The 13,681-nt window shown below is 39.0% G+C and overlaps 1 protein-coding gene across 1 annotated transcript in view; it reads right to left on the bottom strand.

Moving 5' to 3' along the window:
- Window positions 1–12,188, bottom strand: part of PLCD4 (phospholipase C delta 4) — a 39,502-nt gene extending 27,314 nt beyond the window's left edge. The window contains exons 1-2 of the mRNA XM_026708045.2: window positions 12,044–12,188; window positions 1,844–1,906 (exon numbers count right to left, since the gene is read on the bottom strand). The gene's annotated coding sequence lies outside the window, so the exon portion shown is untranslated. The remainder of the gene's footprint in view (window positions 1–1,843; window positions 1,907–12,043) is intronic.
- Between the last annotated feature and the right edge of the window lie 1,493 nt (window positions 12,189–13,681).

The following is a 13,681-nucleotide window of genomic DNA, read 5'->3' as shown; positions in this document are numbered from 1 at the left end:
TAAATGTAATGGTCTCATGGGTGCTCACTGATTTTGTTAACAGGATCTCTTACATCATACTGTTATAAACAAAATAAGTGATACAATTTTTCTATATCCACAACAGCACTGCATGATTTACAAGTGCTTCTATATTCCTGGCATACAAATCTGTTTTCCAGGTCTAACACTTGAGTAAAGTGTTGTTTAATGTTGTACGCCTCTTGGAGTCACTGTGTGTGAGGTGGGCGACCATATAAATCTATTTAAGTAATAAATAAAATAAATAATGGCATTTTAAACTCAAGGCATGATCATACCTTCTGCATCACTCTGCTGAACACCTAATTCCCAAAGCACTGTCCTATGTCTAAGGATATTCATCCTTGAAGTAGGGCTGTATTACTATTATCCTTCTCATTTTTCCAATTACCTTCTACTATTGGTATGATTATATCACTTTATTGTTTATATGTTCAGTGAGAGCTTTTCCACTGGAGACCACTTCCTTGTGTGTCCAATAAAGAATATTGTATTGTATTGTAACTTCTATAATAAAATAGAGCTGGGACTACTGGCTGGATTAAACACTATTACTTAAGGGTAGACAATTATTTTTGGGGGGATGTGTGTGTGAGAGAGAGGGGTGGGTGGGAGGGAAGGAGAGAGAGAGAGAGAGAGGGAGGAGGGTGCAGGGCGGGGGAGAATGGTAATCTCCAGCTGTTTGTAAAACGCATCTAAAAGCAAAAAGGAAGGATATTTTGGAGCAGTGTCAACACTAATGGCCTATTTGTGTTTGCCCATCACCAGCTGGTCTTAAGTGACCTTTGACCCTTAAAATTCTCCCTTTTCCGAATTGGCTATCCTCCAGCTGTATTGAGAGTACTATTCCCAAAATAGTTAGGCAACCCTAGCTGAAAATTCTGAGATCTTTAATCCCAATATGTTTGGAGAACATCCATTTGGAAAAAACTGTTCTAGGAAACCTTTTTCCAGTCTGGCCATTATACTGGAGAAAGTGTTTTTAAATTATTATTATTATTATTATTACCATCACACTGGTAATAATAGGGATTTCTGTACAGAGAAAACCAATTCTTCTTCTTATGCCATATCCGTCATCAGATGTTGGCAATCATATTGGCAATCCTATTTTTATCAACAGCCGCATGAAAAAGTGCTGTTGAGTTTTATCCAAACCAGTCCCTTAGATTTTGAAGCCATGATGGTCTTCTTCTGCCTGGACCTCATTTGTCTTCAATCTTTCCTTGGAGGATTAAGTGAAATATGCCGTATTTTTCTGGGTGTGGTGTCACATGTCCAAAATATTATAGCTTTCGCTTTTTTATGGTTTTGATAATTTCTCTTGGCTTTCCCAGCCTATCACCTGCCCATTTTGTCAACCCAACTTATACATAACAGCTGCCTGTAAATCCACATTTCAAATGCTTCTAGTCTCTTCGTGTGGCTTTCTGTCAGAGACCAACTCTCCACAGGATAGAAAAGTTGTAGCATCTGACAATCAATGCTGATATCCAAAGTGCTGTTGTTCTGAAGATAATGCATCCAGGGGGGATTTCAAGGTAGTATGTTCAGGACTCTCCCTCAAAGCACATTAAAGTGCTGTTTCCCACTCCTTGAGCAGGTACAAATTGCAACCCCCTCTCTGCCAATTTCTAGTCTATCACAGGAGTGCATCTGGCAACAGATGTTGAACTGACAGGCTAAAGAAAACAATTGGTAGTTTGTTTCCCTCCCTCCAATTACATTATATGCCCAAAGATAGAAAGATGCTGAGATATCCACAACAGAGGAATGGTTGGTGAAGATGAAACAATTTGCAGGGATGGCAAAATTAACTTACTTGACCAGAGGAAAGACAACAATTACAGTTGTCAGTAACTGGAAATCCTTTATGGACTTTTTGCTGAAATAAAACAAAAAGAACCTGTGACCATTTTTCACATTTACAATCGTTGCATGAGCACATAATCAAAATTGTCATAATCAAAGCACATAATCAAAAAGTGGTCATGTGATCACTTTTTGTGTGGTCCTGGCAAGCAAAGTTAATGTGGAAGCCAGATTTACTTAACAATGCTGTTACTAAGTTAACAATTGCAGAGATTCATTTAACAAATGTGGCAAGAAAGCTCATAAAATGGGGCAAAATTCACTTGAAAACTGTCTCACTTAGCAACAGACATTTTGGGCTCAATTGTGGTTGTAAGTTGAGGACTACCTGCATAATAGAAGCAAGATTAGGTTTCAGTGACCATCCATTGAGAACAAATCTGGGCATATATTGCTAATTTAACATATCTCATTATTGATAGTGGACCTCTATCATTCCAAGTTACACAGAGCTGCCTGCAGGGTTAAAATGATCATGCATCTATATATTTTAATCTATCCCGATTGAATGCTCCCTTTCCTAATTGACAGTAGAGGTGGAGAACTGGCACTCTATTTCTGGAAGTGAAGGAGATGCTTAATGTTATCCTTTCTTTAAAACCATCACCTTTCCTCTTTAATGCTTTTGGAATATTTTGTACCTGCTTGGAGGCAAGAATCTGGGTTAAGAAAGGTCATGTGGCATGCATTTAACGGAGTGATGTGATAGATTTCTGGGAAGAGCTCCGAGCTTTGGGAACAAATGGTTGTTGCTTTTTGGCGCAACTGCTCAAAATACATGCAGTACATTAAGAAATTATAATTTCATCTAAACTCCTTTTTTCCTATTACAAAATCGAGTCCTCACAGTAATGGACATCCTAGCAAAAGGCCTGAAAAAGATTTGAAACTGGCTAGGTACAAGCCTCTGAACATTGGTTCTTTGTGCAAAACGAATACTTTAAAATAACTCTGACCTTGGAGTTACATGCTGTTTCTCACTCCTTCAAACACATGCATACTGTACACAACCATTAATGTACATGCTGAACACACACAGGCAAGGGTAGGCTCTAGAGCAGGGGTGTCCAACCTTGGCAACTTTAAGACTTGTGGACTTCAACTCCCAGAATTCTTCAGCCAGCAAAGCTGAGCAAAGCTGGCTGAGGAATTCTGGGAGTTAAAGTCCACAAGTCTTAAAGTTGCCAAGGTTGGACACCCCTGCTCTAGAGCAGTGAGTCTCAATTTTGGGAAGTTTAAGATATATGAATTTCAACTCCTAGAATTCCCTAGCCAGCCATGTTGGTTAGGGAATTTGGGGAGCTAAAGTCGACATATCTTCACGTTGCCAAGATTGAGAAACACTGCTCTAAAGGGGTGGGGTTTGTATATTTTTCTGAAGAAGCCCATCACGTTGAACGAGGGGCCTGGAGCACAATCAAATGGACATCGTTTCCTCAGTGGCAAAAATAATTCCTTCCGTGACCTGATGGAGCTAAACTACTACATTCCACAGATCGATTCAAAATGGGATTCCTTGTTATTTCTGCCGTATTCAAATTACATCATTTGGTCATTTGTAATATTTTAGGCAGTTTATTTCATAACAAAAGTGCTTGGCAGTGTTTTAATTTCATCAAGTAGAGTATTGTGTAGGATACTTATGCAGTAATAAATTTGGTATTCTCCAAGGTGTCAAAAGGCTTGTTTTTCCTGCAAGAAACTAACGTGACTGAGTCTTTCAAACTTATTATATAGTTTGCAAATATCAGGATCATTATTTCTGCCCTCTGTGTGATGTTTAAAAAAACATTCTGTAAAATTAATCATCTTATGAATGCCAGGATTTCTGTTGTATCATTAACAATGGCTATTCTGCTACTATTAATAACCGTATTTTCTGATCCAATATCTCTTAGGCCTCACCATGACAATACCTCCTGCCATATTTGTGTGTGTGTGCGTGCACTATGCATATGTGCATGTATATACACAATTTATTAATTTATTATATGTACTCATTTTTTCTCTAGCTGAGTATGAGTATAGAGTATATAATTATACAGAAGGAATGAGAAGGCCATCATATTCAACTCTTAGGTGTGGATGCCAAATTTAGTACTGGGTTTTGTTTGCTTTAGGTATATGCTTTGTTTTGTTTTACTTTATTTAGTGTTCTTTTTTGTCTTATGAGCTGCCAAGAGTTTTGTAATTGCATCAGCCATGATATATACAGTACATTTTACACATATGTCCACTTGGCTGCTAACAGAACACATGTAGTCTACCATCTTTTTGGCTAAATTAGTTCCATTGTTCTTACTGTTTAGGAATATCGCACAATAATTAGAGGAGAATATAAAAATCTATGATATAATAAACATATTAGCTTTAAAGAGGCCATCAGTTTCCGAAGCTTACTGGAATCATTAGCAGTATCTAATATATAAGAGTAGCCTATGATTATAATCTGGATATTAGAATGCTTTCTTTAATCAAGTTGGCCAAAACAAGATCCAAAATGTATGACTTAATAGAGACCTTTTTAAAAGAGGCCAACTCCATCACATCAGAAATAAAAATGATACATTTCTAAAGGGAACAAATATAGCTCTTCCTTTCTCTCATTAATATGGTACACTCCAATTAAAATAACTGCATTACTCCAGGTCAAGGTCAGCCACAAAATTTTGCTGCCTCCTGTAACAAGATGCTATCAACACTTCATCTATAAAAAGTCAGCCAGCCCGGCAGACAAATTTTACTAACATTGTAGTATCGGGGCAGAATTTCTGACCAAATTTGAAGCCAGGAGGCCAGAAAGAGGCTGCAGAACAGGATTAAATGGTAGTCATGGCTGTACCCTCCAGTACTTTTTTTTTATTGTTTTCAGACTCATTACCTCTGTTACCCGATATAAATGGGCTCGCTCACTCTGCTTTGCTGAAAGGGAAGGTACGCTAAGTATATAGTCTAGACCAGGGGTGTCAAACTCAATTTCATTGAAGGCCGCATCAGGATTGTATTTTACCTCAGAGGGCCAGAGTGGGCGTAGCCAGAGTGGATGTGGTCAGCTCGGCATCACTTGTGTCAGGGGTGCTTGTGGTGGCCCGAGCTCTCTGCCAGAGAAAACAGGCTCCTGAGCTCTGTTTTTGGCTGCAACGGCCTCCTGTAAGTAACCCTCTGCCAATGAAAACAGAGCTCAAGAGGGCTGTATGCAGCCCACCCGAGTTGTGTTTTTGCTGGCAGAGGCACTGCAGGCCAGTCTTTCGCTGTTTCCAGGGTGGCCCTGCGGGCCAGATCTAATCACTCCGCGGGCCGGATCTGGCCCCTGGGCCTTGAGTTTGACACCCCTGGTCTAGACTCTAGAGAGCCCTTCAGCTCCAGTTTATCCATACTAAGCAATACAGTAGAAATTTCTTTACGTTCTCACTAATACAAATAGCCCAGCTGAATTTACATCTTCACTACAGTAATTGTGCAATTCCTATCAACTTTATGAAAAAAAATATGTCTTGTTAGATATAAACAGGTACTAAATAACAATAGCAAGGCTAACTGGACTTACTTTACATCAATAAGGTATGATGGAACTTTAGTACAGATTTCTACTACTTTGTAACATTAGATTCCAGAACTCTGTTTCATTATTTAATTGACAATGCACAGTAAGCTCTGAAGTTCTTATCTAACAACCATTTCATAAAGTCACAGAATTAGAAGGCACTATTTAGGCCAATCCTTCTCAGAGCTCAGGAATCTAAATTATAGTATTTGTGAGACATTACTAGCTAATTTCTGCATGAATACATCCAACTGGAATCTATCCTCCTGCGTTTTATGATAATAAAGAAGAGTCTGCTGCCTTTTTCTACCTGACCCTGAATAATGTCACTCTGCACAGGATCACTTTACAATTCATTATTCTCTCAAGATTAAGCACACCTACTCTCTTCGTTCCCTCTTCTTAGAGCTTGGTTTCCAGCTGACAGATGATTGTTACTAGCCTTCTCTATAGCCACTTCAGTTTGTCTCAATTCTTTTTAAAGTTAAGCAGTCCGAATTGCATTGACCTGATCTGACCACTGGAGGCTAAATAGGGCTATCTCTATGAATTGGAAAATAACTAAAGAATAAATTTATGTTCCAACTTGTCTGACCTGGTTCCTATTCATATTTTGATAAAAGATTATTTCATTTCTCTCTACATTGGCACCTTGCATTTATGAACTAGGCATTTATATCTACGTAGGGTGATTGCTCAAGTGAATAAAGAGACAAGGTTAAATTGTGACAAAGAAGACCCTTTCTCATCACTGCCTACCCCAATATGCAGGTATATTTCTAGATCTCACTTGCTGCTGTCATTAGACTCCTTAAGACTTACTGGATTCAATGGGATTTGTGTCCAGGATTGTTAGCTCAATCCCTACCAATCCCATCCATTTGTCATCTGTGACCATTAAAAACAGAATTCATGACTGCAGCCAGAGTTTTATTCCTTCCTTGCGTGCCTAGACCTCTATGTCAGCAACATTTCTCTTTTCTACCTGGAAAGCGGTCAAGACACCTAACCATAAAACAATGAAAACATAATTAAAACATTATGAAGGATTTAAAATTGTTTGTTCAAACCTAAAAGGCCTGACTCAGGAGGAATGTTTTGAAAAATAGAAAGAATGAGGACTGGACTCAACTCTTGAGGGAGTGTACTCCTTAGCAACATGAGAAAAGACCCTTTAATGGAACTCTTTGGAAAGTAGACTTTCACTATCATTCCACCATGCTCTACTGCAGGGGTCCCCGACCCCCAGGCCATCGCCTGTTTGAAATCGGGCTGTGCAAGTGAAGGGCAAGTGCACGTGTGCATGAAGCTTCAAATGCGAACAGAGGGTACTTGGGTGCCGGGTGCTCATGCTTGCGTTCAAAAGCTCCAGTTGTGCAAGAAGAGGGCCCTTGCACACATAGCGCCAACACGTGAATGGAACTTCTCGCATGAGTGCACGTGCCCTTCGCTCGAAGCTTCATTCATGCAAGTGCCCTTTGTGCAAGCGCCCTCTACTCAAGCGCCCTCCCCTCGCACGAGTGGCGCTTCGTGATGTCCACCACTCTCATGAGTGGAGTTGAGCGTGGAGCCTGGTTTTGAACAGGGGATCTCTGTTCTAAGAGATGGAACAGGACAATACGTTATTAATACTGCAGCCTTGTTTCTGAACAAAATTCTACTTCTGCCTATTATAGATTTGCCTTCTACTTTTTCCTACGCTGCTCAAGAGCATCGTGGCATAAAGATTGTAACCCTCACAACCAGCCCCACGGTTAGGCAAACAGAAAACCATTGCTTCAGATGCCTCAATCTGAATCTTCTGATTCAGAAGAGCTTGGCCAATCTGGTCCCCAACCTGCACTACTGTAATTGCCTGAAAGGAGAACACCTGAGAAGATCCAGTTGTCGGTTGAGTCAGTTGATCCAGAACAAGAGTCTTCAAACTTGGCAAGTTTAAGACTGTGGACTTCAACTCCTAGAATTCCTGAGCTAACATGACTGGAAGATGAATTCTGGGAGTTGTTCCACAGGTCTTAAAGCTGTCAAGTTTAAAGACCCTCTGATCCAGAACCTGAACTAGACTAGGCTCTGAGTCCACCAAACATCACAAATGAAGAAGAGGAGTCAAGCCACCCACCTGAAAGAAGGAAAGGAAGAAGGAAAGGAGCATGGCTCCGCCAACTAGTCAAACTGATAGGAATAGAATAGAAAAAAACACTTCATAACTGGCTTTTTGTACCAAGTAACAGTGGATGTTTATACCTGTCTATTTGCAATTTTGGGGTTACCTGTGACCTTGGAATGGAAATGCACTGTTCTTGGCTCTTCCTGAACTTTTGACTCTTCAGACTGTCTCCTGGCGTAAACTGCTATGGCTGCTTTCTATACAGAAACCTTTGAGCTTGCAGCAAATTTTGCATTGCTTTGGTAAATGTTTTGTGGTGGCAGAAAATATTGAGCTTGTTGTCATAAGCTGGCTGTAAGTTCCTGTATGGCAGCAACATTTGGAGGTGCTTTGGGGGTGTTCTTAAGGCTGTTAACTTGCAGAATCCATTCACAAAATACAGGGAGCTTTCATGAGTAAATGGCATCATTGCTCAGCAAATCCTCCACCTCTTTCTCCAGGGAAGAAGTAAAGGAACAATCCTAGTTAGTCCTAGTTAGAGTCATATTCTCAAAGGAGGTAATGATTCTGGTCCTCTGAGCAGTCAATCAACTTCACTACTGCAAAACAGCTGGATCCTACTCTGATTCTCTGTCGAATAAGATAAGAGATTCCCTCCCAAAGTGTAAAAAGATCATTTTGTAAAGGTTGATTCTGAAAACATATTCAGATGTATGGGATCCCCTCATCAATACAAAATCAAGCTTCTCTCTAATGTGTCTCATACTAAGCTTCCCTACAAGCTGAAGGAAATGTATACAAGGTTGAATTGCCAGAGCGTATATTTAGTACTCCTCTGGGATGGCGGTGAAATATAATCTCTCATCTCAGTCCCACAAGAATGAACTGCTTGCTGCCTCTGTGGATACACAGGAAAGAGAAAGAGTGTATGTTACCTGATCTTGCATGTGTTGGGTTTGGCAGTGGAACACGATAGGATATTCTTCAGATATATTTCAAAAGCTGCTTTGTAGCACATAACAATTTCTCTTAACTCTCTTCCAATCCATATAATTTTGGGGGGTGCCATCCAGAGGCGGTATTCAGCAGGTTCTGACCAGTTCTGGAGAACCGGTAGTGGAAATTTTGAGCAGTTCAGAGAACCAGCAAATACCACCTCTGACTGGATATTTTACAGTATCCTTTCCCTGCTACGCCCACCAAGCCACGCCCACAGAACCGGTAGTAAAAAAATTTGAATCCCACCACTGGTGCCATCCTGCTTACTGATGATTTCTGAAGAACCTAAAAGCTACTTTGGTAAGCTGCTTCCAGGACAATGGTCTTGGAGCAAAATTAGATACAACCCAGTCAATCACAAACCAGCCACTCATATTTTAGCCTTCTTGTTCTGTGAGACCAGATTGAAATAGCCATAACTTCGTTCTCCATGCCATGGCAACACAGCCATAGAATCATGCAGCATCTAAAAAGCTAACATTATTGCTATATTAATGTTCATGAGCTGCATATGGCCAGCCCCTACTTGTACCAAACCAGAACCACAAAAATGGCCTGGGAACATCTTTTTTTTCTGCCATTTCTGATTATGTTGCCTTTACTTTGCTTTGAGCCCACAACTGAACTTTCCTTAAGTCATCTTTCTCTTTATTGATGGTAAAGTATCTTTTCCCTCTTATTCCAAATTTCATTCAGGATGTGTCAAATTTGTTTAGTTCACCCTTTACTACAAATTTGTTTAGTTCACCCTTTACTACAAATTTGTTTAGTTCTCCCTTTACTTTGGAGTGAAGTCAGATGTCTGCAATGACTTGAAATAGAGGCCACTGAGGCACAGTGTGGATTGGCAATGGGAACAGAAATTTCAAATCAATACGATTTTCTGCTGACTTAAAGATACTGTAATTAACAGGGAAATGCCTTAAATGAATTTTCATCCAAGTAAAAGTAGCAATATATTGCATTTTTTTTTGCTTTTCTAATGACACTAAAAGGCAGCTAAGGTACAGCCACATTTTGAATTATTGCACAATAGCGCTGTCATTGCAGTTATAGGTATATGTCAGTAATGGAAAATAGAATCTTGGTTGAATGAAGTGGAATTTGGCAAGAGCACATTTGGGAACATGCCTAATTAAAAAGCTCTACAGAAACATGGTGCCCAGTTTTGAAAGATGCTATGGAGTTGCCCTCCGAGAGTGTCTGAGGGAATAGAAACAGGCACAGCACCCGTGGCTATGCTTGATTTTTGATGGAGCTGTGGATCACATTATGTCCATTCACAGGCAGACTTTCAACAAAAGGGGCAGAAAATATTAGAAGGTACTCAAAAATTGTCAGCATCCTGAAAACATTCCTCCACTGCATAATAAATCCGAAAGACAACAAATTAAGAGGTGACACTTATTGTGATGTCTCTGTACATGATCAGTCTACTGCCTGTAAAATGAGAACTAGGATTACTACAGGATGTTGTTAGGTTAAATATTAGCAATAGAAGTGACCAATTAAGGCAAAGAGACATTCTTCCGATGTTAATGGTTAAGTTAAGCTAAACTTTTAAAATGTCTAAAGACTTTAGAAAGTAAAACTAACAACTAACTAACTGCCTTCAATCAAGGAGTTGTATACTGTACGAGTCAAAAAGAGGGCTGTGAAAATATTTAAGACCCCTCACATCCCGGACATAAGCTGTTTCAACTCCTTCCCTCAAAATGATGCTATAGAGCACTGCATACAGAACAACTAGACACAAGAACAGTTTTTTCCCGAATGCCATCACTCTGCTAAACAAATAATTCATTCAACTCTGTTCAACTATTACAAAGTCTGCACTACTATTACTGTTAATCTTCTCATCACTCCTTATCACTCATCCCCTCCCACTTGTGACTGTATGATTGTAACTTTGTCGCTTGTATCTTTACAATTTATATTGACTGTTTCCTAGTATGATTTGATTGCTTGCTGTACCCTATGGCTATCATTAAGTGTTGTACCTTAAGATTCTTGACTCTTGATGAATGTATCTTTTCTTTTATGTACACTGAGAGTATTTACACCAAGACAAATTCCTTGTGTGTCCAATCACACTTGGCCAATAAAGTATTCTATTCTATTCTATTCTATTCTATTCTATTCTATTCTATTCTATTCTATTCTATTCTATTCGTTCTCTCTTCAGACAGAAGTGGGAATTTACCGTTTTCAAGTGATTTGGGAATGACGGGCTAAAGATGGAGAGGGGCTTAGAAGTTCCTCAACCTCCCTCTATATAAAAAAACCCTATACTTTGTTTGAAAATCCTAGCTGTTATTTATAAATCACCATTCACCTCTAAAAAACAACTCTCATTCAGTCTCCTTCCTTGAATATATAAACTGAATTCTCAAGGAAAATTCAAAGAGTCTTCTTGGAGTTGGGCAGACTTAACAAATAATAAAATCAAACCTCCTTTGTTTTTTACTTCTTACTGTTCCATCCATAAAACATTTGTTTTTCTGTCATCATCACCAATTTATTTTCTGCTTATGGTCTATTTTCTTTAAACCTGCAGAAATATGCAAAATGATGTCATGATCAGCAACTAGGTAAACAACATTTTAGAACATTTTAAAAATAAAACTCTCAGGAAGGTTTCTAAAAGATTTGTGGTGGGGGGTGGGTAGGAATCAAGACTCCTTTTCCACTTTACTATCAAATATAGGCATGCACATACAAAATGCATAAATACAAGCAGAATAAGAAGTAGCCAAACAGTTTTTCAGAGCAATGGCTGTCCAATTCCTTGCAGTATTAAAAACAATATTTAAATTAACTGACTCTGTTCCTTCACAGAGTGCTTCCGTGTCTCACTCTTTTTGAAATTCTAATGCTCAGATGTTAGCAAGGGCTTTCTTTCAAGAAACGATTTAACCTCTCCAAATATATAACAGCAGCTTTGGTTTATCCAGGATTGTCCTTGAGAATCAGAAATCCAATTAGACGTGCATCAAAGAAGAGATGTACGACATCCTGCTCTAATCCAAGACTCACAGCACACTCTTCCACCTCCATGTAAACATTTGGTACACTTGAGATTTGCATCTGCAATTATACTTACACACAGGCTTAGAAGCTCACGGTTAGCATTAACTTCCCTCTTCCATTTTTGATTTACATTTCCAGAATCTTTTTTCTGTGCTCTAACTAAGCCATAGAAAATGAAATAAATTTGTACCTCTGAAGACACACAGTTATTTTCCTTAACCAAACTGTGTATGCATATACACATTCTCTCTCCCCCACCCCCCTCTCATTAGGCTTAAATCCCTCCAGCACCATTCATGAATACTCTTGTTCAGCAGCATCTCTTATTTTAGGAACGTAAGGCTCACTGCCCTGGTTAGTCTTCAAGCACTTGTTTTTCCTGATCTCCCGCTTTCTTTTTTAAAAGCAGCACTGCAGCAAAAAGTCTCGCTGTTTCCTAAATACACCAGTCTTTGCATGAAAACTCTTACCAGTGGACAGAGAATCCCAGCTTGGGTGAATATTGTGTCAAAGTGTCTCTATGCCCTGAGATAGCATGATGGCTTCTGTTTCAAGTATCCTGAGTTTGCCCTACCACCTCATCCTGTTGGTACTTGAAGCTGCTACTGACGCAGCAATTGCATTTGCACACGCAAAAATGCATACAGCAGCTCAGCTGTGCCCAGGGCTTTGCCTCTTCCCTTAAAGGCGCAGAGCAAGATGCTCATTTGTCACTCAGATGTTTGGTAAAATTGGTCTGACTTGCATGGGAAGTTGAAGAGTTGAAAAAGCTGCTCAGGTGGATTATATACACCTTATGGCAAACAATGAAATAGATTGATCCTGGTCTTTGGGACTGTCCTGATATCTGATGTCTCCTTTTTCTCCATTGACCAACCAGGTACATTTCTTATAAAATATACCCAACTGTGAGGAATATCACACAGTTTGTCAGTACTCTTTTGGGTTATCATTGCTATAGCATCACACAGAGTCTGAAATTTGAAAAGAAACCAGTCTTCTCTCCTGGAAATACGTAATTTAGTTCTGCACAAAAATATTTGCATTGTACAGTGGGTCGATAAGCGTGGACTAGAGTTCATTTCTTCTGAAAAAATGGCTATCCATAGATGGTGAGAGACTAATGATTTTGTTTTTTCTAAACTCACTTGCTCCTTTAATAATTCTTTTCTTATGATTGAGTAGATAAAGGCGGCTTTTGGAAATAGTATGTTTTGATCTATTTTTGGAATATTATAAAGGGCTTATATAACTGAAGGAAGTAAGAAACTTTACTTATCTTATTCTATCATATTATGAAGTACATTAATAAGATTTTGTTGGAGAGCAATTGTCCCAGACAGGAGGAGGGTTCAAGAGGAGACTTAGCCTAGATCCCTTATGTAAACACAAGAGAGCAAGGTCTGTCTGTCTGTCTGTCTGTCTGTCTCTCTCTCTCTCTCTCTCTCTCTCACACACACACACACACACACACCACCCTCAATGTCTATGGACTATCTAAATCTTTCCCATGTGAAAGCTATCAGTCTAGGCTCTAGGGAGATTCCTGCAAAATAGGCATAGAAAAATAAAGTAGCTAGATTGAACTCTACATGTGTGGGTCAGGTTATTCGCACCTGACAGATTTTCTTCCCTAAACCAAAACAAGCAGTTTTTCCTTCTGATAACCTGTATACATCAAATTGATTAGAATGCTTCTTGTACTTTTAATCAAAAGTTAGTTTTTTTGAAAAAGACTTAAGTGTTTAAGATAACAATTTACGAGGCAAAGAAGAAGCAATAAGGGAGTGTCCCTTATTGCAAATTGTTATCTTGTAGTACCCATTTTTATCAGCTTCATCTCAATATGCTGGCTGGACATTTTTTGTAGTTTATTTTTAGTTCAGCTTGTTTAATTGAGATATTAAAAGTTTCTCCAATGGGAAACTAGATTTAAAAGCTTTTATTTAGGAAATACATAGATGTCCACCCAACTTGCATAAATATGACTCTTGGCAAAGTATGTCAATAAAACAAGACCAAAAATTCAATTATCATCTAATCCTGAGGACTTTGTGTGGAAAATAGGGTAAAATAGGTATGTTTTTCCAGCTTGAGTTACTTATAAT

This window comes from Pseudonaja textilis, chromosome 1 (genome assembly GCF_049901715.1).
Source record: "Pseudonaja textilis isolate UNSWEBS1 chromosome 1, rPseTex1.2, whole genome shotgun sequence".
Taxonomy (NCBI): domain Eukaryota; kingdom Metazoa; phylum Chordata; class Lepidosauria; order Squamata; family Elapidae; genus Pseudonaja; species Pseudonaja textilis.
The sequence above is the reverse complement of the archived record's forward strand: the minus strand, read 5'-3'. Positions and strand labels throughout refer to the sequence as shown.